At 43.8% G+C, this 5,451-nt stretch overlaps 1 non-coding gene across 1 annotated transcript; it reads right to left on the minus strand.

Annotated features, from left to right (window-relative positions):
- Positions 1-1,238: 1,238 nt before the first annotated feature.
- TRNAW-CCA lies at positions 1,239-1,310 on the minus strand. Its single transcript has one exon. It is a non-coding gene; the product is annotated as a tRNA-Trp (tRNA).
- Positions 1,311-5,451: the final 4,141 nt, after the last annotated feature.

Genomic DNA, 5,451 nt, shown 5'->3' on the forward strand with positions numbered 1-5,451 from the left:
GGGCGTGTTGTCCTTCTTTGCTTGAGAGAGAAGAAGATGGGGCTGGTGAGGACAAAGGAGGAAGGAGATGCGCAGGGGTGGGGGAGGGATCGGGCAAAGGGGAGGACCAGGTGTTTTGACCGCTCGATGGGTGGCTGCGGGAATCGGGAGCGGGGGCCAGGTACTTTCCTATCCTGGACAGTGGGGACAGAAAATTACCTTTTCTGGGTGGCTGCCAGGAAACGCTAGGGAGCACCCGGCTGCTCCCTAGACGCGTCCAACTAAATTTGTATACAAAACATCATATATGCTAGTATATATTTTTCTTAAGCCGCAAATCGAAGTTGCTTTTCCCCCCTCAAAAAAAATCGAAGTTGCTTTTCAAATTTTGGGACATGGTACGCGCGTATATGTTGTGTCAATAATTTCAGAAACTTTTTATTATCACCTGCACAAAGAAAACTTTTTATTATCACAATAAAGAAGTGCTAATCGATCATCTAGTTTAATGTCCAAAACCGTCTTACATTATGGAACAGAGGGATTACTAAAAAATAACTCATTAGACGAGGCGGCTCGCGAGGGCATGCCATGTATAGTTCGACCGAGCTCCTCGAAGAGAAGGAAGCAGACCCTTGCCACCGTCGGTCTTCCGCCGTGCTCTGCAGCGGCGGTGGTGGCCGGGTCCGCCTCCCCCTTTTCGCCGCCCGCTCGCCGCGGCTGCCACCACCACGTGGCGCGGGGAGGGAAAGTTGTGGCCATGGGGGTCGACGTGTTTGGGTGGGAAAGTATCAGGTGATACCAGTCCTTAATTTAACACTATTCCCATCTGAATTTGTCTTTTTTTTATTTCTCTTTGTGTATGTCGAATTTTGACCTGGATTTTTAGCGGTTGTTGACATATGTGTTTTGAGCATCCATGATTTTTTTCAGAATATTTTGACATGTTCAAATTTGAATTTTGCAAGTTGGTAGGATGGTAGCGTCTAAGAGTTGGTATCACCATATTTTCGTTTCCCGTGTTTGTGTAGGCTAGCATCTGGGCCGTGTGGAAATCAATGGAGAAATTTTTCGGAGTGGCATTGGAGCGTGACAAATGGCGAGAGCGAGCTCGGAGAATTGGCAGCGCCGGGAGGGATGGGTCCTGGCTTTGGACGGCTGGGATGGTTGCGTTTGGGATATGGACGGTAGATTTTACACGGGATTAACAGCAACTTGAATGAAAAAAAATGAACCGGACTAGGATGGATCGGGGATATTGAACCCGACGTGAATCGAACACGCAACCTTCTGATCTGGAGTCAGACGCGCTACCATTGCGCCACGGATCCGGCATGCCTATTCTCACAGATTATCTTATAGTATCAGCGGACATCCGTCAGGTACTTTTCTGTCAGATTCGTGTATGCATTGTGACAGGACAAATAAATTTGGTGGCTCCGGGGCTGTGGAAGCTAATTCGACTTGGCAGAACGTTCGGAGGTTGAGCTATCTCGTGTCCAGACAAAGTTTAGATTCTCCTACGCAGGGGCGGAGCCAGAAAATTTAGCCACTGGGTTCACTCATTGACTCATAAGAATTTGGTACAAAAAATTAACGTGAAGGCCAATTTTCAACGGTCTTACGGCACCCAAAATAACATAAAAATAGAATTATGAAATTACTTGTCCCACTTTTTTTACATTAAAAACCGAAGAGTGCAAGACACATACCGGTTGGATGAAATTAGAAAACCACTTGTTTAGATATTACTCATTCCGAAGTATAAATGAAGGAGGAGCAAAATTAATTCATAGCTCGGGTATAGCTTCTCAATTTCCTGAAGGCATTGGAAAAAGAAGAAGTTAGTTTGATAAGCTTAAAATAAGTACTATTGATAGAAAAAAGATTGATGCTCGTATAGTGTCCCCCCTTTTAATTTCTCAGCATATTGACAAGATCAAATATTGCATCATTACTAATGGTAGAAAACATATCTTTCTTCATATGGCAAATCAGACAATCAGTTATCGACTCATCACCCATTTTATTGTGTAACTTTTTCTTGACAACATTAAGTCTCCATCGAGTATCTTCAAATTTCTCTCCGTCGATAACAAAAAATTAGACAATCGCCTGTAAGGTCCCTTCGCAAAATATGTGTGCATAATCCCATTTTCCTTCTTAGGATTTCTCATGTGCATTGAAATTCTGTTCCAATCAGACATATCATAAGGCAACTGACCTAAATTAATTTCTCTAATTCTTTGGAAGATTTACTTGCAATGACATTTGACACACTTTGTCTACGTCTAGTGGGAGACCTGGACTTGCCTGCACCATATTGTCTAGATGTGGTCATTGGTTTCTCTCTCAAGAATATTGTTCCAAATCTAGATCAATCGAAATCCATGAAAGAGCAATAAGCATACTAGGGCATAATAATTGGCATGCCAGACTATTATGTTAGACAGAGCACAAAAGAGAGGAAGATGTAGTGATCTGATCTCACGGGTCAGTACCTTAAATTTGGAATTTAATAGATGGCTTGCCGCCGTTATCTACTTGCTTCAGGGTTCGACGACGGAGGTATGGGCGAACAATGGAGACGAGAGAAGAGAGGCTAGATGTGAATTCGGGAACCGAAGGCGTGGCGGCTGCTGCGTGGGAAACGTACGAGTACAATTCAGCATGGAGAGACCTGCGTACTGGGGCACCCTGACCAAGGCAATTTGCTTATGGGCCTTTTCGGCCTTGTTCGGCCTTTTTTGATGGGGTCAGCCTAATTATTTTATTGGGTTCAGGCCTAATAAGGCCTACCTATACATACGTAACCAGCAGCTTTTGTTGGGTTCAACTGCACCCAACGCTACAATGGTAGCTCCGCCGCTGCTCCTACGGAGATCTGGCTGCACGCACGCATGGAAGATGGAACCCTCCAATGCAGAGCTATATTGGCAGATACCAAACACGTCTCAAAATCGCACCAAGATGCCTGGCTCGTGATGATGGTGCAAAAGCGCTGAAACATGTGCTATTCAGAGTTTCGAATGCAAAAGAAGCAACTGTTGTGTGGGACATTACATTACACTTCGTTCTTGAACCAAACACACCCTTAGACACCGGGGAGGTGGTTGGCCTGGCATGCTCCATGCATCACCAAGGGGAGTTAATTCTGGTGCACCCTCTTGAGGATACGAATGGAAGAGCTGCCGTCCTCGGCCAGGGAAGGCCTCATCTTATTATTGTTTATTGATTAAGTAACAACATTACAAAGAGTCTTTACATGATTTAGCTAACAAATGAGCAGCCTTATCGAGATGCCGACGAATATGCTTAAATACCACCGAATTGAAACCACTTTGTCATATGCTTGATATCAGACACCACCGAGCCAACACTCGATCGATCACGAATTTTAGGAGAGGTTCAATTGGCTAGAATACTTTTGAATCAGCACTTAAGGCTGAGTCACCACGAACACACGATCCGGGCATATATATCACACATGTACAAAGTGAATTCTATGCACATGTATCGTGATATTGGCACTAAGGAGAGCATCAAGGCTCGCAGCGTACTCAGAATGCTGTGTGTATCCAAGACATCCTCTTTAAGCATCGGGAGCCAACAAAGTAATTACCAAAGATGCTCTCTTCAATGGCGAGATGAATAGCAGCATAGTCGAAGTTCTGCGCCTAACTGCGTAATGACTTACTTTGCCATTTTCAGGCGGTTACTTTGTGGAGCCAGAAAAAATTAGTCCAGCAAGTCGACCACAACGCAGGTATTCTACTGTCGTCAGCAGTTGATTTCTAGCGATCCATTACTAGGAGGAGCGCGCGTGGAGTAGTGGATAACTTCCGATCCACTGCTGACTCTCTAGAGAGGTGGCCGAACTTATGGGACTCAGTGACATTTTCCCTTGCAGAGAGAGAAATAAAGAGAACATACAAAAACATGCTTAATAAGATTCTTTCATAAGAAAAACCATGGTCTGCACGCCAAGAATATCACCTCACTGAACGCACCCTTCGTTCAATTGTATCACATAGTGTATCACTTAGAAAAAAAACGCAATCTTCTGCAAGCCCGTATCAACTACATATCAAAGCTATTCCCGCGGCCCAAAATATTTAAAGATCGAAATATAATGCGCACACGACTGTACTAAATACCAATTCATTTCCTTCTTATTTCTTCGCTGAGCGCATCGAGCCGCCTGCGACAGTAATAAGATCGAATACTGGATTACTACGGGCGGCACGTAAAAAGAAGAAATCTTACTGTCATTTATTGTCTCACTGTCCGAAGACCTGCTGATTGTATACAGAGAGAACAATCTACAACTTTTTTTTAATGAATTAGCGAAAGAAATAACCTTGGTCAACTTTTTATAACGGAGGACTACCAAGTTCACCTGCTCACCGAGGGTCTTAATTAGCTCCTGCGAGGCTTACTCCTAACTGCATTGCAAGCCTACACATTGGACACCCAGCTATACCACACACTGATTCCTGCTACACTGCTGAACTTTGATGCGCCATTGACGATGGGCTACAGTTAAAGGGAGAGTTGAGTCAGGTGAGTGCTAATCTGACTTCTTTGGGGATGCAGATTGGATTAGTTAAGGAGCTCCGCACACCCCTACCTCTCCCCTACAACCCATACACACAAGCACGTCTCCGGCATTGGTTGTCAGATTTCAAAATCACATTCTTGATACCGAGGGGATTATTTAAAAAAAAAAGTCATTTTGGCGGACGGGCGCATTGTTGGAGCGCTATATTTTGAATAGTGTCAAAATGATATTTTGAAGTTTGAAAATATTCCAGAAACAATTCCACATGTGCAAATCCTGATGATGAAATAAATAACCATGTGAGTTACAAACAAATGACAAAATCGTGATTTTTGAAAGATGAACAGTGCGTGTGTTATTCACTATTTAGATATAGTCATTTTTGCATAGCTTACATGCTTACTTATTTCATCACTAAACTTTACACATGTGTGAACTAACACATAGGTTGACTCACGCAGCCGCCGCCTCCTCCTAAAAAAATACTAGGGTTCGTTCCTTTCACTGGCTCCGCCGCAAGTCCGCCTCATCTCCGGTGACCCTAGGGCCATGGGGGCATGGTGGATCCTGGCAAGGGCCGGTGGGAGGGTTTGGTTGTTAGTCGTTCCTTTGAGATTTGTTAGGGAGGCAAAACGGCGGCGGCTCCCTGAAGATGGAATAAAGGTCTCCCCGCCTAGCCCCGTTCCGGTGGTGCGTCAAGCATTATTGGTGTTCGTTGTACTGTCATGATTGGAAATGAATAGGTTGAAAGTTTTCTCGTAAAAAAAAATTTACGCATGTGTAATATCCATCCATATGATCATGTAGAATTATTTTCGGGATTTTTCAATATTTTAAATGTGGTTCTTAAATAAACTATTTAAAATAAAGTCCTCCAATGCTCTCATGTTCCAAAAACCCACTCTCGTCAC

This window comes from Triticum urartu, chromosome 7, assembly GCF_003073215.2.
Source record: "Triticum urartu cultivar G1812 chromosome 7, Tu2.1, whole genome shotgun sequence".
Classification (NCBI taxonomy): domain Eukaryota; kingdom Viridiplantae; phylum Streptophyta; class Magnoliopsida; order Poales; family Poaceae; genus Triticum; species Triticum urartu.